Here is a 21,188-nt window from a genome sequence, read left to right on the forward strand (position 1 = left end):
GTCTGATCTAGCTAGAGACTTCGTCGTCAATCTCGATGAACTCCACGCTTTCCTTCGAGAGGAAATCCTTTTAGCCAAGTCTCGTATAAGGAACAAGCTGACAGGAAAAGAATCTCGCACCCGGAGTTCCCGATCGGCTCCAAAGTATTTGTTCTTGCTAAGCATATTCGATTCTACTCGTCCCTACTGAAAAATTCTCTGAAAAATATCTTGGTCCTTTCAAGGTCATCAGTCGACCTGGTACTTTGTCTTACGAGCTCAAGCTCCCAGACTATCTTCGCTGAATTCACCCGGTTTTCCACGTCTCACAGCTGGAGCCGGTTACGCCGAATCCATTTCCGAATCGTACTCAATCTCCTCCACCTCCAATTGAAGTTGATGGTGAAGAGGAGTACAACGTTGCCGAAATCCTGGACTCCAAGCTGGACAGAAGGTATAAACGTTGTCCTCTACGTTATTACATTCGGTGGGCGGTTATGAAGGTACCGACGATGAGTTCTCTGGGTTGCTGCTGATGAATACATGCTGATGAACTGGTACCCGCATTCACGCTCGATACCCTACGAAACCTGGACCTTGATTATACAAATCATTTTATTCCTTTTCCCCGTTTTCTCCGCGCCGCGGCCACCTTCTTCTTCCGACTCTCCTCCGCCATCGTCTTAGCCGCTTCCTCGTCGGCCTTTTTCTTCGCCGCCGCGCGGCCTTCTGCTCCCTGATACGTCGAACCCTCTCATGCGCCCTCCTCAGGATTTCGTCCTCGTCGTCCCCAGGTCCTCATTTTCCTGACCACGGGAGTAGCGGGGGGCGGAGGAGCGGCGGGTCGTGACCGCGAAGGGCCAGCAGAGTTGTGGGTGGTGGTGGTAGTACGGCTTGTCGACATCCTGGTGGACTTAGAGTTTTGAAAAGTTAGGGCCTTCGCGGCAAAACCCTGGACCTTTTATACGGCAAAACTGCGCACGGACCAGCGAAAATTTTCCTTCGAATTGTACTTGATGTACGGTGAACCGAAAATTTCACTGATGACTAACGCCAATTCCCGGTACTAACGGCTTTTGAAAATTTTCCATGCTGACTGATAGGCCAAATCCCCGATCCTGACGGCCTTTAAAATTTTTCTTGGTGACTAACCACTACCGGTATTAATGGCTTTCGAGGGCTCAAGCCTAAGAGGGGGATACTGTCAAGTCATGCCGCGGGCCTCCATTCCGCCGCTCGGTACTCCGAAGATCTGCTCTATTGTAATCTCTTCCTATTGTTCTTTCTCGCTACACATATCCTTTCGTTCTAGTCTCTCATTATTGTCTTTTACTCTTTCGTTCTAGTCTCTCCTTATTGTCTTTTACTCTACCCTGCAGGTACTACTCGTATAGCTCCTAGTAGTTAGTCTAGCGCTCCGCACCGATGCGCCGTTCCGTAGATATAAATACTGCCTGTACGCTACTGTAGTTCCTCAGTTTAATTATCACTTAGATCCCTTTACTCTGTGCTCCTCTAAGTCTTCAGGCTCACTGCCTTGAAGTACTCTCTACCCTACCTTAGGACTTATACATCCTCTGGTTCGCTCCTCGTCACCGGCGATACCGCCGCTCCGACCTGGCTGCTACTTAGCTCCTCTCTCTCTACTCTCGCTCTCCGGGGACTAACGGCGTAACGGCGGTGTTGTTAATAACTTCACTACTGTCCCATTCGTCTTCCGCACTTAGGCACCTTGTAGCTTTGGCACGGTTACACGGTGTACATGATCTTAACAGTATAATTAAACTCAATCCGTAACGTCGTACTGACATATCATTTTTTTATGCCTCCGAAAACTCGAGCTCAATCCAGAGCTAATTCCGAAGAAAATACTTTCTTCACTACAGCCCAATCATTTGCCCCATTCTCCAACTCTATCTCTGCCATCGGTCAACCACGTCGCCGTAATCGCGGTTTCGGTCCAGCCACAGTTCCTACTACGTCGACTCTTCCTGAAGCCATGGAAGAAGAACAACAATTTGAGTACAGCACCTTGTATACTGGTGACGGACAACCTGTCCAAGTCCTGACCCCTCGCCGTGGACAACCCCCCGTGGTCGCTCCGGCTCGGGGCCGGTCTACTACTCGAATTGATTCCCCAATCCTCCAAGCCATAGCCCGCCGTACGGGGAAACAACCCCAACGTCGAGCTGCTTCTGAATCTCCTCGTGACCCACCTCCTCACTTCGATTTGGACACCGGTGATCACGATGATCAAGACCCTCCTGTCGACCCCGACGATCCGGGCGCCGACAACAACAATGACGATCTGGATGACGATTCCGGCGGTTTACCGCGTGGTGAGCCTGGTGACCCCAGTGGGCCTGCGGTCCCGGCGGTCCCGGCGGACCTGGTGGTCCTCGGTGGACCTGGTGGTCCTCGTTCTCCTAATTCTCCTGACATCCCCAACGAGCAACGAGCTATGTTGGATCTCTCTCGGGATTCAAGGGTTCCATTGAAACCCTTGGTACCGTTCTCGCCGCACTCGGCCGTCCCTCTGACAGCTCTGAATCTAAGAGCAAGGTCAAGGAGCCAGAGGTATTCGACGGTTCGGATCCCCGAAAACTCAAAACATTCTTCGTCAATCTCGCCCTGGTCTTCAATGACCGTCCCAAGTACTTCACCGACCAACGGAAGGTGAACTACACTCTCTCTTATCTCAGTGGGTCAGCCAAAGAATGGTTTGTCCCTGATATCCTCGATCCGGATCTCGACTCGCTGCCGGCCTGGACGTCGTCCTTCACGGCCCTTGTAAAGGAGCTACAGGACAATTTCGGCGTTTACGACGCCCAAGGCGAGGCCGAGGACGCCCTTGGTAACCTTAAGATGAAGGAAACCGAGAACATCCGGAAGTACAACATCCGGTTCAACACTCTGGCTGCTAGTACCAACTGGGATTCTGCTGCCCTGAAATGGGCTTATGGACGAGGCTTGGCTGAACGCATTAAGGACGAAATGGCGCGGTTGCCCGAACCGGCGACGCTCGCCGCTTATCGTCTAGAAGTTCTTCGTATTGACAATCGTTATTGGAAGCGCGAAGAAACCAAGAAGCGTGAGGCTGGCAAGCCTTTTATTGCTCGGAACCCGAAGAAGGGTTCCTCGGACTTCAAGACTGGTTCTACTAACCAGCAAAACAATTCTCAGCCTTCGGGCTCTTCGGCGCCGTTCACGCCGAAACCTAAACCCTTCTCTGGTGGTAAGCCTAACAACAATGGTAAGCCCCAGAATTCTGCGAATTCCGGCCAATCCGGCGGTCAGCGCCCCGCGTTCAATCATCTAGGAGCAGATGGTAAAGTACTTCCCTCCGAACGGGAAAGAAGGATGAAGAACAACCTGTGTCTCTTCTGCGGTGGTAAGCATCAGATTGCTGACTGCAACAAGCGAAAGGCCCGGGAATCGAAGGGCCGCGCTGCCGAGGTTGAAGAAACCCCCGAAGCAACCATTGAGGTTGTTGAAGAGGATTCGGAAAACTAGTCCGCAGCTCTTGTTCCCCGGTACGAAACGGGAGCTGCGTTGATCAGGTTCGTACCTCACCTGGGGAGTTATATCTCAACGCGTCCGCTCTTTCTTCTATTGAACGATCTCTTGTAATATCTTTGACTACTGAATTTCCTTTATCCGATTCGGCCGCGCCGGCCGAACCTATCTCTGCTCTTCTCAAATTTCCTACTCTTGTTGATTCTGGTTCTACTGACTCTTTCATTGATACTCGTTATGTTTCACAAAATTCTATTCCTACGACCAAAATCTCTCCTGTTAATCTTCGTCTCTTTGATGGTTCATTATCTTCTAAACCCATTACCGATATGGCGAATATCGCCGTTCGGTTCCCTTCCGGCGAGCTGCTTCTATTACCCTTTTATGTTACTCATTTAGATTCATCCTGTAAAGCAGTACTAGGTTACAGTTTCTTATCCCGCTACAATCCGTTGATTGACTGGGCATCTCGAAACATTACGTTCCGTAACACTTCACACTTTGATTCTCCACAGACGTCTGTGCCTTCTGCCGTCAACACTGTTGATGCAAAGGTCGCAGTTCCGCTACCGGAACTTTCGCCGTCGGTTTCACCGACAATTCTGGAGACCCCTCCTGGGGACTCACTTCGCTCTCGCTCTCGCTCCCGCTCTCGGACTTTACGGGCCAAGCCCCTTTCGTCCAAATTCCCCTTTGAACCCATCTACTCTTACCCTACGGTCTCTCAATTCGCTGCTCAACTGGAAACTCCTGAGGTCGACATTGCACTCGTCAGTGCTGCAGTCTTTAACAGGGCTTGCAAGGACGCTGGTATGGAACCCATCTTACTTCGTGCTATCCACTCAGAGGTCGCGGCCCGCGCCGCCGACCGCTCCTCCACCACTCCTACTGTCCCTCCACTCCATCCTTCTATCCCAGAAGAGTACGCAGAGTTTGCAGACGTCTTCGACGAGATTGCTGCAGATTCACTTCCTGAACACAGACCTTACGACCTGAAGATTGACTTGGAAGAGGGCGCTTCGCCGCCTCTCGGCCGTATTTACCCTTTGTCTGAAAAGGAGCTAGTCGCCCTTAAAGACTTTATTGACAAACAGCTGGCTACTGGTGCCATCACCCCATCATCCTCTCCTCACGGCGCTCCGGTCCTTTTCGTCCCGAAGAAAGACGGCAAACTTCGCCTTTGCGTCGATTTCCGTGGACTCAATCGTATCACCAAAAAGGATCGTTACCCACTCCCACTCATATCAGATCTCCTCGACGCTCCGAAAAGAGCTAAAATATACACCAAATTGGACCTCGCTCACGCTTATCATCTGGTCAGAATCGCTGAAGGTGACGAATGGAAGACCACCTTTCGGACCCGCTACGGCTCTTACGAATGGAAGGTCATGCCGTTCGGCCTTACGAACGCCCCTGCGGCTTTCCAGCGGTTTGTTAATGACATCTTCTCTGACATGCTCGATGTCTGTGTCATCGTCTATCTTGACGATATTCTGATCTACTCTGATACGCCAGAAGAACACCGAGAACACGTTAAGGAAGTCCTTCGGCGGTTACGGAAACATCGGCTTTACGCCAACCCCGAGAAGTGCGAATTCAATATGGATACTGTTGAGTATTTGGGTTATATTCTTTCTCCCGACGGATTAACCATGTCCAAAGAGAAAGTTCAGACAGTTCTAGAGTGGCCGGTTCCGAGGAAGGTCAAGGACATTCAGTCCTTTCTGGGTTTTGCAAATTTCTATCGTCGTTTCATTTATAATTATAGCGATATCGTTGTGCCGATGACTCGGCTTACCCGAAAAGGCGCTCCCTGGATCTGGGACAGCAGCTGTCAAGAGGCCTTCGAAAACCTCAAAATCGCTTTTACTTCTGCGCCGATACTGGCTCATTGGGAGCCGAATCGCCCACTTATCGTGGAAACCGACGCTTCCGATTACGCCATTGCGGCTATTCTTTCCATCCAATATGCTGACGGTGAAATTCATCCTCTAGCCTTCCTTTCCAGAACGCTTCATGCGGCAGAACTCAACTACGATACCCACGACAAAGAGCTACTGGCCATCTTCGAGGCCTTTAAAGCTTGGCGTCATTATCTGGAAGGTTCGGGTGATCCGGTGGACGTCGTCACCGATCACAAAAATCTTGAGTATTTCTCTACTACCAAGGTTCTCACCCGCCGACAGGTCCGATGGTCAGAATTTTTACATCAATTTAATATGGTCATTCGCTTCCGGCCGGGGAAACTCGGCGAGAAACCCGACTCGATAACTAGACGCTGGGACGTCTACCCTAAAGAGGGGGATATCGGCTACGCCCAAGTGAACCCTCACAACTTCCGTCCTATCTTTACTAACGAACAACTCACTGCGTCTCTTCGAGCTACCTTCTTGGAAGGCCCGGTTTTACGAGCCTCGATTATCATGGATATCGAAGCCCTACACCAGGCAATCATCCTCGCCCTTCCCGCCGACCCGAGCTCCGTTGTTGGTTTGGAACTTGCAAAAGATCCTTCCAATGAACGTTGGAGCTTAGGTAGTGACAAGCTACTACGCCTTGACGACCGTATTTATGTTCCTAATCACGGCGATCTACGCCTTCAAGTCCTCCGTTACTTCCATGATCATCCACTCTCCGGCCATTTCGGCCAGAACCGCACTCTAGAAGCTGTACGTCGTCAATACACCTGGCCCAAGGTCAGAGACTTCGTACGTGACTACGTTACCTCTTGCACTATCTGTGGGCGCAACAAACCTCGCCGTCATCGGCCTTACGGGTTGTTGAAGCCTTTGCCGGTTCCGGTCCGACCATGGAATTCCATCTCCATGGACTTCATTGAGCAACTGCCAATGTCGAATGGCTATACAGCTATCCTAGTCGTCGTGGATCGATCTTCCAAACAAGCTATATTTATTCCAACTCACGACACCATTACTTCCGAACAACTAGCTGAGCTTTTTGTTATTCACGTTTTCTCTAAGCATGGTGTTCCTAATCATGTTACTTCCGATCGTGGTTCCGAATTTGTTTCGGCGTTCTTCCGGGCTCTCGGTAAAGCGCTCTCCATGGAACTTCACTATACCTCTGGATATCATCCGGAAGCCGACGGGCAAACTGAGCGTGTCAATCAGACTCTCGAGCAGTACATCAGGATCTACTGCTCCTACCAACAAGATGACTGGTCGCCTTTACTCCCGATCGCCGAGTTCGCCTATAACAACGCTCCCAATGCTTCCACTGGTATTACTCCATTCTTCGCTAACAAAGGATACCACCCAAATATCACCGTTCGGCCCGAGGTCGATATGAAGTCTGATCTAGCTAGAGACTTCGTCGTCAATCTCGATGAACTCCACGTCTTCCTTCGAGAGGAAATCCTTTTAGCCCAATCTCGATACAAGGAACAAGCTGACAGGAAAAGAATCTCGCACCCGGAATTCCCGATCGGTTCCGAAGTATTTGTTCTTGCTAAGCACATTCGTTCTACTCGCCCTACTGAAAAATTCTCAGAAAAATATCTTGGTCCTTTCAAGGTCATCAGTCGACCTGGTACTTTGTCTTACGAGCTCAAGCTCCCAGATTATCTTCGCCGAATTCACCCGGTTTTCCACGTCTCACAGCTGGAGCCGGTTACGCCGAATCCATTCCCGAATCGTACTCAATCTCCTCCACCTCCAATTGAAGTTGATGGTGAAGAGGAGTACAACGTTGCCGAAATCCTGGACTCTAAGTTGGACAGAAGGTATAAACGTTGTCCTCTACGTTACTATATTCGGTGGGCCGGTTATGAAGGTACCGATGATGAATTCTCCTGGGTTGCTGCTGATGAACTACATGCTGATGAACTGGTACCCGCATTTCACGCTCGATACCCTACGAAACCTGGACCTTGATTACACAAAATCATTTTATTCCTTTTCCCCGTTTTCCGCCGCGCTCCGCCGAAGTTTACTTTGTGCGTTTAGAGGGTAAACACGATGATAGTAAATTGAGTGTTTATCCCTCTCTCTTAATGATTAATCTCATTCTTCTATCCCCTATTCCACTTATAATTCTTTCACACTTAAACTACTTATACTTCAAAACTAATTATTTCTAACGCCGCTTCGCGGCCCATTCGCTTTCCGATTTCAAAATCGAGTTAACATTTTTTTATATACAAAGATCAAAAAACAAAAAAAATTTGTACAACGAGGGCAGGGCGACAAGAAGTATACAAGAAGATGGCCGAAGGCCGAAGTCCGATGTCCGTTACACTACTCTACCACCTCCTTTTCCTTCCCCTTCACCGATTGCGCCTCCGTCGGCGCCGTCTCTTCCTCAATTACCTCCTCTTCCTCCCCTTCTCCATCCTTCTCCGTCTCCTTCTCCTCCACTCCTCTATCCTCCTCTCCTTCCTCTTCTTCCTCACTCTCCTCTACGATCCTCCTCCGCTTCAGCGGTCGCCGCCGCCCGGTGTTGTTCCTCCTCGACGGTCCCGCCGTCGCCGTTCCTTCTCCCATACCCATCATAGCCATCCTCGTCTCCATGGCTATAAGACGAGCATGGTCGTCCTCTTGTCTCCTCAACAACTGACGAAGGTATTGGTGAGTTTTTGAATCGGCCTCCCGTAGGGCCCGGAGGTCGGCGAGGCTTTGAGCCATTTGGCTCTCCATGACAGCGATGCGCTCGCCGGAGCCGCCTTCCCGCTGTTTCGACGTCGTTGGACGCCCCGAGTACGAACACCTCACTTTGGCGTCGTGGCAGGGCTTGCAGATGATCGAACTCCGCTTGCCTGCCTGCATTTGGCAAGGGAGCTTCTTGCTTTTACACCGTTCGCACGGCGCTCGGTCGTCCTCGTCGTCGTCATCGTCGTCGCCATCGTCGCCGTCATCTGGATCTCCACCAACTGGCTACAAAACAAGGAGTTAGCCAAGAAGCTTCACACCAAAAGTAAGGTTACTCACCTGCGCTGGGGCCTTTCCCTTTCCCTTGCTCTTTGCCGCCCGCCGAAGTTCTACCACGGGTCGTCGTGGAGAAGCGGACATCTCGCTAGGAGACGTTCCCCTCTGACTTCGGGCGGTCGCCGCTTCCGCCATTAATCGTCTCCTCTCCTCTAACTCCCGCGCCGCGGCCACCTTCTTCTTCCGACTCTCCTCCGCCATCTTCTTAGCCGCTTCCTCGTCGGCCTTTTTCTTCGCCGCCGCTGCGGCCTTCTGCTCCCTGATACGTCGAACCCTCTCATGCGCCCTCCTCAGGATTTCGTCCTCGTCGTCCCCCAGGTCCTCATTTTCCTGACCAACGGGAGTAGCGGGGGGCGGAGGAGCGGCGGGTCGTGACCGCGAAGGGCCAGCAGAGTTGTGGGTGGTGGTGGTAGTACGGCTTGTCGACATCCTGGTGGACTTAGAGTTTTTGAAAAAGTTAGGGCCTTCGCGGCAAAACCCTGGACCTTTTATACGGCAAAACTGCGCACGGACCAGCGAAAATTTTCCTTCGAATTGTACTTGATGTACGGTGAACCGAAAATTTCACTGATGACTAACGCCAATTCCCGGTACTAACGGCTTTCGAAAATTTTCCTGCTGACTGATAGGCCAAATCCCCGATCCTGACGGCCTTTAAAATTTTTCCTTGGTGACTAACCAGCTACCGGTATTAATGGCTTTCGAGGGCTCAAGCCTAAGAGGGGGATACTGTCAAGTCCATGCCGCGGGCCTCCATTCCGCCGCTCGGTACTCCGAAGATCTGCTCCTATTGTAATCTCTTCCTATTGTTCTTTCTCGCTACACATATCCTTTCGTACTAGTCTCTCATTATTGTCTTTTACTCTTTCGTTCTAGTCTCTCCTTATTGTCTTTTACTCTACCCTGCAGGTACTACTCGTATAGCTCCTAGTAGTTAGTCTAGCGCTCCGCACCGATGCGCCGTTCCGTAGATATAAATACTGCCTGTACGCTACTGTAGTTCCTCAGTTTAATTATCGACTTAGATTCCCTCCTTTACTCTGTGCTCCTCTAAGTCTTCAGGCTCACTGCCTTGAAGTACTCTCTACCCTACCTTAGGACTTATACATCCTCTGGTTCGCTCCTCGTCACCGGCGATACCGCCGCTCCGACCTGGCTGCTACTTAGCTCCTCTCTCTCTACTCTCGCTCTCCGGGGACTAACGGCGTAACGGCGGTGTTGTTAATAACTTCACTACTGTCCCATTCGTCTTCCGCACTTAGGCACCTTGTAGCTTTGGCACGGTTACACGGTGTACATGATCTTAACAATGTGATCCCATCAGCTCTTCCTTTCTCTCTTACCACCACCATCTCCTGCCACTTTGGTGATTTGGGTGAGAACACTGGCTTTCTTCCACAGCTCTGATAGCTTCAACATCACCCTCCAGGTCCTCCTTTCATCTGTACAGGCCTAGCCTCAGATTCAAGGACCTGTCATAGCTCTGACAGCTTCAACATCATTTTTCCTTGTCTTTTGTGTATAGATTAGAGGTCTGGGTTCTCAGTGTGTCTATGATATCTTTTATGGGTGTTTTACATGGTTTTCAACTGATGTTTGGGCAGATCTAGGTTGATCTGGTCATTTTTTGGTCATTCTCCTTGCTATTCCATAGCACATCTTCATCTCAACCTTTCCCTGGACCTCCTTCACTCTGATCTTCAGATCCCAGCTCTCTCACTTCCCTGATACCCTCAGAAACCTTGGGAATCTCTTTCCTAAGCTCCTCATTGCCATCCATGCCTTATCCAGCCTGATCAGCTGTGATCTAGGACTTCCTGAGGCTTATCTCCCTCATCAGCACCTCTATCCTCCTCCTGATGTCCTCCAACCTCTTATCCAGCCTGATCTGTGATGATCCAGGCCCTATTCAGGGCACTTCATCTCCTCACTCATCTCAGACACTGTTAAGATCATGTACACCGTGTAACCGTGCCAAAGCTACAAGGTGCCTAAGTGCGGAAGACGAATGGGACAGTAGTGAAGTTATTAACAACACCGCCGTTACGCCGTTAGTCCCCGGAGAGCGAGAGTAGAGAGAGAGGAGCTAAGTAGCAGCCAGGTCGGAGCGGCGGTATCGCCGGTGACGAGGAGCGAACCAGAGGATGTATAAGTCCTAAGGTAGGGTAGAGAGTACTTCAAGGCAGTGAGCCTGAAGACTTAGAGGAGCACAGAGTAAAGGAGGGAATCTAAGTCGATAATTAAACTGAGGAACTACAGTAGCGTACAGGCAGTATTTATATCTACGGAACGGCGCATCGGTGCGGAGCGCTAGACTAACTACTAGGAGCTATACGAGTAGTACCTGCAGGGTAGAGTAAAAGACAATAAGGAGAGACTAGAACGAAAGAGTAAAAGACAATAATGAGAGACTAGTACGAAAGGATATGTGTAGCGAGAAAGAACAATAGGAAGAGATTACAATAGGAGCAGATCTTCGGAGTACCGAGCGGCGGAATGGAGGCCCGCGGCATGGACTTGACACACATGATTCTGACCTTTTTCACACAGGCCTCTGCTCAGAAACTCTGGCACCTGACTGAAACAGAACACATGATCAACACATCACCTGATCCAACTGGCCCCATGTGAGGTGCTACCTGTACACATCTGAGGACAGAAGTGAGGTGTGACCTGTACACATGTTGAGAAGTGAGGTCTGGCCTGTACACAACTGAAGAAGTGAGGTGGAAACACCTGTACACAACTGAAGAGGTGAGGAACACAGCCTGTACACTTCTGTAAAAATTCAGGTGGAACCTGTACACATCTGAGGGTGAGACCCTGTGCAGAAGTGAGGTAAAACCTGGAGAGAGATAAATCTGTACACAGCTGAAAAGTGAGGTTGTGGAGAAACCTGTACACATTTTCAGAAGTGAGGAATATCTGTAGAGTTTTTGGTGAGAGGCAGCAACTGAATATTTATGTACCTGTCAGAAGTGAGGAGGAGGCCTCCTGTACACTTCCAAGGTACTGAATGAAAGATTCAGTTGCTGGTGGGGATCTGTTGGTTTGCAGAGGCCTCCAGAAACGCTCCCTACCCTTGGAATCCGCCTTCATGTCGACCAAGTCTGCATCACTAATAGCTGTGATCAAGTCTGGTGCAGTAGGATCTGGTCCCAGTTCCAACTCGTAGTCGATAGTTCCCTTCAAATAGCGTAGCAAGTGCTTTACAGCAAGCCAGTGTGCAGGTCCGGGATTAGAGTTGAATCGAGTTAGAACACCAGTGGCAAATGCGATGTCTGCACGAAGAATCATTGCCAGGAACAGTAGGGAGCCAACAGCTGACATGTAGGGGACATTAATCATTGCTTCTTTATCCTCTGGTGTCTTTGGACTATCTTCTTTAGAGAGGCTGACAGTGGGGTTCAAGGGAGTCTTTACTGGTTTAGAGTCTTGCATACTGAACTCTTCCAGTTTCCGAATGATGTATTGCTTCGCATTGAGATACAACTTTCGATTAGGACGATCTCTCCTGATTCCTATGCCGAGCAAGAAGGTGGTTTCGCCCAAGTCTCGGAGTTTTAGCTCCTTTGACAGTTCAATGACAAACTTATCAAGTACACCAGGATCTTTACAAGCAAGAGTGATATCATCAACCCATACTGGTACAATCACCTTGATATTGCCTCTTTGAAACAAGTAGACACAAGGATCTGTTAAAGTCATGACTGAAAACAAAGTGACCAGACTGGGGATTGAACCCAGGACCTTCTGGTTATATTCCAGATGCTCTAACCAACTGAGCTATCTGACCTTGGTTCAACTAATGAGGACTTTACATATGGTAACAGTGGCCATCCAAACAACACTTCTTAAGGACTTACTATCTTCTTTTGCCTTGGTTGAAGGAATTTTGCATAATACCATTTACACCTCATTAGGGTTTCAGGATTGAATCCTAACATGTTGAGCATACTGTAGTGATAGAACACTTTCTACATACATTACACAGCACTTCATCACTCCTAGTTATCACTGTAGTGACTTACTTAGTGTATAAAGTACTTACAGACTTCATTTCTTAGTTTTACAACTCATAACTTAGCTATTTCTTTAGTGTTACTGTAGTTAGTTAGTTTTCATAGGTGCGCACAATTGTGGACACCTATTATCACGCCTCATGCGTTTCTAGTACATACAAGACCAAACAAACCTGTATTCCTACTACAGTTGAAAGATACAAATCAATTCTCACTCTATATTGACTTCTGTCATATCTACAGTGTTTATTGGAGTACTGAGCAACTATAAGGCTTGTAGTCCAACCTACTAGTCTTGTATTAAGGCATAGACAATCTGTGCACTGAGCTGGGTGGCATACTGCTTGGGTTAGCTGAAGGGCGCTCCAGTGTGTTTCAACTTCAACAAGTGCAATCTCCTTCAACAGGATCAGACTCTAAGCGTTTAAAGCCAAGTTTGACTAGAACACTACAGAGTTTCTCACTCCAAAGACAGGGTGACTGCTTCAAACCATAAATGGACTTGTTTAGCCTGCAGACTTTTTCTGGTCCACCTTGCTTGAATCCCTCTGGCTGTTTCATATAGATGGTGGTGTCGATGTCCGAGTTAATGAATGCATGTGAGATGTCAACAGAGCGAAGCTCCATATCATCAATTGCTGCTAAAGCAAGGACAAGACGTAATGAGGACCAGCGCAGAGTGGAAGCATAGGTTTCCAAATAGTCAAAACCAGGTCTTTGGCTGAAACCCTGAGCACAGAGGCGGGCTTTAAATCGTTCAATAGAACCATCAGCATTGTGTTTAATCCGGAATACCCAAGTAGACCCAATTGCTTTCTCTCCTGGTGGGAGGTCAACGATATCCCAAGTGTTATTAGCAAGATGAGCAGAGATTTCATCATTCATAGCCTCCTCCCACTTGAATGCTTCTGAACTGTGCATTGCCTCTCTATAATTTCGAGGTTCCACTTGTTGAGTGGAGATTGACGCAAGTTCAGCATCCCCGTAGTAGTCGTCATTAGAATCATCAGAGTCATCGTTAGGAGCTGGTACACGGGAAGAGGATGGTTTTGTTTTCCACCATTCACCAGGAGGCTTACGGTTACGTGCTGGACGTCGTATAGCAATGGGCAGCTCATCAGATTCATCCTCAGTCACAGGAATATCCGGACCAGGTGTATGTTCGAGTCGAGGCGAGTTAGGCGCATTGCCCTTATCAACTTCGGAGTTGGATTCAGAGTCTGATTCAGATTCATCAATAGGGATTGGCAGAGTGAATAATTCATTGGGGGCACTCGAAGTCACTTTAAGAGGTTGTTGTTTTGGAGTAGTCTCAGGAGGAACATAGTCTTTACGAAGAGTTGGTTTATCTGGTGATTTGGATGCGTACATGTATCGTTCATCGAAGTCTGCACGTTCACTGATGATAACCTTCTTGGTGACAGGGTTCCAGAACTTCCATCCTTTAACTCCCTCAGGGTACCCAATGAACACACACTTTTCCATATGAGAACCAAGGTGTAGTCTCTTGTCCTTTTGAACATGCACATAGGCCATGCATCCCCATACCCGAAGATTCTCCACATTAGGTTTCTTCTTGTAGAAGACTTCATACGGAGTCACATCTGGAACAGCTGATGTTGGGCAACGGTTCAACACATAAACAAGCGCAGCCAGGCATTCCACCCAGAATGTCTTTGGTAAACCCGATTCCAGCAGCATAGCAGTCAGTAGTTCCGCCAATGTCCTATTTAGCCTTTCAGCGACTCCATTTTGTTGAGGTCGATTTCTAGCTGTACGTTGTACTTCAATCCCTTCATCTTGCAAGAACTTTTCAAACTCCTTGGATATATACTCTCCACCTTTATCGTGTCTGAGTATCTTGACCTTTAATCCAGTAACCTTCTCAGCCCAGGCCTTGAACCGCTTGAATGCTGCAAAAGCATCACTCTTTTTCTTCATCGGTATTACTGCTCTAAAGCGTGCCTTATCGCAGATGAACGGAATCCAATAGCGGTAGCCTTCATGTGAGATGATACCAGTGTCATGTACATCCGTAAAGACAAGTTCCAACACTTCAGAAGCGCGGGTCTCAGTACTGGGGAAGGGATTTGCATGCATCTTTCCCCCAAGACAAGGTTCACATACTGGGTCTGGTTTTGCACTAGACTCGAGTTTAAAGCCCTCAACCATCTTATTCTTAGACAGCTTGCTAACATCACCATAATTATAGTGAAAGAAGCGTCTATGCCAAAGCTCAAGATTCAGAGGCAGAGTAGTACCACCAATATGCGCACTTTCATCCTCTGTACCATTACTTATAGTAAGACCATTAAGATAACCAACTGATTTGTTATTGACTGAAGCAGTAAATAGAACAGAACCATTAAGAGTAAACTCCATTGTATCTTTTAGGATTTGTACAGTAAAACCTTTGTGCTTGGTAAGATATAGAACAGAGAGGAGATTGTTATTAAGTGAAGGTACATGTAAGACTCTAGAAAATAACACTTGTCTGGCTTCTTTGCCATCAACAATAGGAGTGAAAAGCACCTCGCCCATTCCTTCAGAATACACAACAGTATGATCTGCAAGTCGAATTGGAACTCTATGTGGAGTATAGTTTCGAATCCAGTTTCTGTGTGGAGTCATATGAGAAGTGGCGCCTGTGTCTGTATTCCATTCCATAGTATCAGCAAATGATGAAGCAGAAAGTACATTAGAAAGAGAACTTGCAGTAGCTGAACCAGCACTTTCAGTCACCCCATCATCATCTACCTCTGTCACTTTAGCTTTATTGGCTTGAATGCCTTTCCTTTTGTTGTGGGGGTTAATGGGACAGTCCTCTTGCCAGTGAACCGCCTTTTTACCACACCACTTACAGTAGTCCTTAGGTTCCCCAGTCCTAACAGGAGCTCTGTAGTTATTCTTCTTTTTGTTAGAAGAGGATGCAGCCTGTGCAGCTCGATTCACAGACTGCTGCTCAGCGTGCTCTTGATTCTGCTGTTCTGCTAGGAATGCTGCGAGGATTTTCTCTTTATCGAGGTTGTCCTGCATAAGCAAGTTTGAAGATAGGTGCCTATATTCCTCTGGTAGAGCACGGATGAGAGCCATAGATTGTAATTCAGAGTCCAAGGAATCGAGAGTGAATCCGAGGGCAGGAAGTCCATTTGACTGGACAGCAATAGGAGCAACAGGAGGGCGCAGATTCTGAATATCAGCCATTGCAGCTTCAACTCTAGCAGCCATATCCATTAGAGATTCATCAGCAGACTTTGTGATGGTGAAGAGCGCATTATAGGCATTAAACCTAGCACCAGGCTTCTTGGACACATGTTGCTTCTCCAGGATAGACCACATACGAATAGGATCCTCTTGATGAGCCTTTATTGGAACTTGTTGAGCAGGACTGACAGCAAGATAAATCAAGCCAGCAGCCTTTTCAGCTTTAAGTTCCCATTTCTCCAGTTTCTCTGTATCAGAGGCTGGGGGTTGTTTCTCCTTTCCACTGACTAGTCTCCATAACCCATGAGACATCAGAGATGCTTTCATGTTCCCCTGCCAGTCATTGTAGTTGTCCTTGGTGAGGACTTTAAATGATGGAGTGGTTGAGATGGTTGTAGAAGACATTGTTAACAGTAGTCAAGATAGACAGAAGGTAGTTGGAAAGACCACAACAGTAGGAGTACTGATGGGAGCGCACAAGTAAAGAACAAGCAAGGACAACAACAGATCAATGCACAGTTTAGAGCACGGGGCCCATAACCTGTTGAAGGAGACTGCACTTGTTGAAGTTGAAACACACTGGAGCGCCCTTCAGCTAACCCAAACAGTATGCCACCCAGCTCAGTGCAGAGAATGTCAATGCCTTAATACAAGCTCAGTAGGTTGTGCTACAGAGTCTTGTAGTTGCTCAGTACTCCAATAAACACAGTAACAATGACCAAAGTCAATATAGTATGAGTATTGATTTGTATCTTTCAACTGTAGTAGGAATACAGGTTTGTTTGGTCTTGTATGTACTAGAAACGCATGAGGCGTGATAATGGGTGTCCACAATTGTGCGCACCTATGAAAACTAACTAACTACAGTAACACTAAAGAAATAGCTAAGTTATGAGTTGTAAAACTAAGTAATGATGTCTGTAAGTACTTTATATACTAAGTAAGTCACTACAGTGATAACTAGGAGTGATGAAGCGCTGTGTAATGTATGTAGAAAGTGTTCTATCACTACAGTATGCTCAACAGAAGCTTCTCTGTGCTCAGATCCTGTGACTTGGGGGGCAGTACCAGCTTCTGGGATGACTTGTAGGCGCTCCTGAAGGGTTCTAGGCCTGATCCGGACAGATCGGAGTTCAGGGGAGGGTCTAGAAGCGATGTAGGAGGTAGATTGAGCAGGCTGGGCACGACCTTTACCCTTATCAAGGGAGATCTGAGTTGAGGAAGTGGATGGAAGTGTTTGGGACCGCTGTAAGGGCTTATCAGAAGCGATCTGAGCCTTATCAAGGGCGATCTGAGGTGCTGAGGGCGAGATATCATAGCTAGCAAGAGGATCTGGTGATGTGGAGCGCTCTGGAGCCATGAAAAGATGATATTGAAGATGTGCTGTGAAGGAGCAAGGGAAAATGACAAGAAAAAAGCGCAGATCAAGCTAGATCTGCTCAGATAACAGTTAGTACCTAGTAGAATGAAAGATCAGAGCTGATCTGCGCACTGAGAGCCCTGATATCCGAAGATCTGACAATCTGAAGGTGATATGAAGCAGTAGATGTGGTCAGATCTGTATGGATGTGTTGTGAGCTCTGTACAGTGGAGAGATCAGTGATAGTGGCGGAGCCATACCAGAAAATCCGTAATCTGAGACTCTAGAACGAAGCCTGTGGTCTGTACAGATGTAGGAGAGGCTGGTGGGGTGATGTTAGAGCTATCAGAGCTGTGGGGAGTGTGCAGATGTCCTACCCAAATCCGAAGATGGTGGGGGAAAGGAAGGAAGAAGGACAGAGTCAGATGACACTCCTGATCAAGCTAATCACAGGCCTCTGCTCGGAACTCCGGCACCTGTGATTGCCAGAAGTGCCCCGTGACCTGCCTTGATCATCTGACAACAAGTTGCCAAAACTTCGGAATTGCAAAGTCGAAGTTGGTGTGTAAAAATACACACTGCCGGAGCAGTAGTAAAGATAATGACAAACGGATTGCATAGCGTTGTTCCTGACGTGTTCCTGCTGTAGTCCACCAACGCACGCATGTATATAGCGCGAGGACGACAAGCTATAAATAAAACAAACTCGAAGCTCCAGAATAAAAAGTTGAGCATTCTCAAGAAAAAGTGTTCATAGTGTGAGATCTGATCAAGATATGAACAAGGTGATTGTTGGAGGTGATTGGGGGAGTGGTAATCGAGATATTAGCAGGTGGTAGTGATGGTAGGACAAGTGGAACAACAGCAATTAGATGTATTCATGTGCACTATTGAAGTGATGAACACAGATCTAATTGCTGTGGTGTATCTGTTGTTTGCAGAGGCCTCCAGAAACGCTCCCTACCCTTGGAATCCGCCTTCATGTCGATCATGACTTTAACAGATATGAACAAGGTGATTGTTGGAGGTGATTGGGGGAGTGGTAATCGAGATATTAGCAGGTGGTGGTGATGGTAGGACGAAGGGAACAACAGCAATTAGATGTATTCATGTGCACTATTGAAGTGATGAACACAAGATCCAATTGCTGTGGTGTATCTGTTGTTTGCAGAGGCCTCCAGAAACGCTCCCTACCCTTGGAATCCGCCTTCATGTCGAGGATCCATCTCACTCTCTTCTGAGTCTATCCAGGGTCTTGTAGCAGACATCACCTCATTCCTCTCCTCCCCAAAGCGCCAGGCTGCTCTCAGAGACTGGCAACACCTAGCTGGTTCACTCAACTGGTCCTTGAATGTTCTCCCATGGGCTAGACCTGCATTGACAGAGATGTACAGGAAAATGAGTGGAAAGACTCTTCAGTTCCGAGCTATTCCTATCAATGGTGAAGTTTACAGGGATTTGACTTGGTTCTCAGATCTCCTACAGACTGCTATTGGAATCCGATTTGTAGATGCTCAGAGATGGCATGACAGTGAAGCAGACTTTGTGGGTTGGACTGATGCAAGTAACATTGGCCTTTTCGACATGAAGGCGGATTCCAAGGGTAGGGAGCGTTTCTGGAGGCCTCTGCAAACCAACAGATCCCCACCAGCAACTGAATCTTTCATTCAGTACCTTGGAAGTGTACAGGAGGCCTCCTCCTCACTTCTGACAGGTACATAAATATTCAGTTGCTGCCTCTCACCAAAAACTCTACAGATATTCCTCACTTCTGAAAATGTGTACAGGTTTCTCCACAACCTCACTTTTCAGCTGTGTACAGATTTATCTCTCTCCAGGTTTTACCTCACTTCTGTACAGGGTCTCACCCTCAGATGTGTACAGGTTCCACCTGATTTTTTACAGAAGTGTACAGGCTGTGTTCCTCACCTCTTCAGTTGTGTACAGGTGTTTCCACCTCACTTCTTCAGTTGTGTACAGGCCAGACCTCACTTCTCAACATGTGTACAGGTCACACCTCACTTCTGTTCTCAGATGTGTACAGGTAGCACCTCACATGGGGCCAGTTGGATCAGGTGATGTGTTGATCATGTGTTCTGTTTCAGTCAGGTGCCAGAGTTTCTGAGCAGAGGCCTGTGTGAAAAAGGTCAGAATCATGTGATCCCATCAGCTCTTCCTTTCTCTCTTACCACCACCATCTCCTGCCACTTTGGTGATTTGGGTGAGAACACTGGCTTTTTTCCACAGCTCTGATAGCTTCAACATCACCCTCCAGGTCCTCCTTTCATCTGTACAGGCCTAGCCTCAGATTCAAGGACCTGCCATAGCTCTGACAGCTTCAACATCATTTTTCCTTGTCTTTTATGTATAGATTAGAGGTCTGGGTTCTCAGTGTGTCTATGATATCTTTTATGGGTGTTTTACATGGTTTTCAACTGATGTTTGGGCAGATCTAGGTTGATCTGGTCATTTTTTGGTCAATCTCCTTGCTATTCCATAGCACATCTTCATCTCAACCTTTCCCTGGACCTCCTTCACTCTGATCTTCAGATCCCAGCTCTCTCACTTCCCTGATACCCTCAGAAACCTTGGGAATCTCTTTCCCAAGCTCCTCATTGCCACCCATGCCTTATCCAGCCTGATCAGCTGTGATCTAGGACTTCCTGAGGCTTATCTCCCTCATCAACACCTTTATCCTCCTCCTGGTGTCCTCCAACCTCTTATCCAGCCTGATCTGTGATGATCCAGGCCCTATTCAGGGCACTTCATCTCCTCACTCATCTCAGACACCTTCCTCTCTCTTATCCAGCTTGATCAGCTGTGATCTAGGACCTCCTGAGGCTTATCTCCCTCATGAACACCTTCATCTTCCTCCTGATGTTCTCCAACCTCTCATCCAGCCTGATCTGTAATGATCCAGGCCCTATTCAGGCCAGTTCATCTCCTCACTCATTTCAGACACCTTCCTGGCCCATATCCAGCTTGATCAGCTGTGATCCAGGACTTCCTGAGGTTTATATCCTTCACCTACACCTCTATCCTCCTCCTGCTACACTGTAGCCTCTTATCCAGGCTGATTTGTTGAGATCCAGGACTTACCTTATCCCTTCTTTGCTCTCAGCCTCCTTCATGTGCCTTATCCAGCCTGATCAGTTGAGATCTAGGACTTCCTGAGGCTCCTTTCACTCATCAAATCCTCCATCTTCCTCTTGGTGTCTTGTAGCACCTCACCCAGGACCTACCTAGGCCACTTCATCTCTGCCTTCATCTCCAGGCTCCTCTTTGTCACTCAATCAGTCTGATCAGCTGTGATCTGAGACTTTTTTGAGGCCTGTCTACCTCTTCAAAATCACTATTTTCCACTGGTTATCCTCTATCTTCTCATCCAGGCTGATCCCCCATGATCTAGGAGCTATTTGGATCACTTTACCTTGTTCTTCACTCAAGTTTTCCTTGCTCTATATCCTGCCTGCCCTTATCCAGCCTAATCAGCTGAGATTCCTGATTTATCTTATCAGCACCTTCAGCTTCTTCTTGATTTCTTTCAACTCCTTATCCAGGGTGATCTGCTATGATTCAAGAGCCATATTCAGCCATTTAGGCCACTCCATGCCTGATTGCTTTGGAGAAACTCTTTATCTCTCTGAACCTCCTTTGGCTTTCTACAGCTTCTCACATCCAAGGCTGACTCCTCATTATCTTCAGCACCTCTTGGGTGTTCTTCAGCCTCTCATCTAGGCCTATTCCTGCTACATGGGCTTCTTCTATCTAGCCTGATTTACCTGGTATCTGAATCTCTGCAGGTCAAATAAGCTTCCATAATTGAGAGTTGAACAAGTTAATCTGTTACTCATTTCATTTTATTTGGGCATAATTCTGTTGAAGGAGACTGCACTTGTTGAAGTTGAAACACACTGGAGCGCCCTTCAGCTAACCCAAACAGTATGCCACCCAGCTCAGTGCAGAGAATGTCAATGCCTTAATACAAGCTCTGTAGGTTGTGCTACAGAGTCTTGTAGTTGCTCAGTACTCCAATAAACACAGTAACAATGACCAGAGTCAATATAGTATGAGTATTGATTTGTATCTTTCAACTGTAGTAGGAATACAGGTTTGTTTGGTCTTGTATGTACTAGAAACGCATGAGGCGTGATAATAGGTGTC

The 21,188-nt window shown here is 47.8% G+C and overlaps 1 non-coding gene across 1 annotated transcript; it reads right to left on the reverse strand.

The window, feature by feature from the left end:
* Window positions 1-12,160: 12,160 nt before the first annotated feature.
* C8R40DRAFT_t34 lies at window positions 12,161-12,234 on the reverse strand. Its single transcript has one exon. It is a non-coding gene; the product is annotated as a tRNA-Ile (tRNA).
* Between the last annotated feature and the right edge of the window lie 8,954 nt (window positions 12,235-21,188).

This window comes from Lentinula edodes (genome assembly GCF_021015755.1).
Source record: "Lentinula edodes strain Le(Bin) 0899 ss11 chromosome Unknown C8R40scaffold_2, whole genome shotgun sequence".
Classification (NCBI taxonomy): domain Eukaryota; kingdom Fungi; phylum Basidiomycota; class Agaricomycetes; order Agaricales; family Omphalotaceae; genus Lentinula; species Lentinula edodes.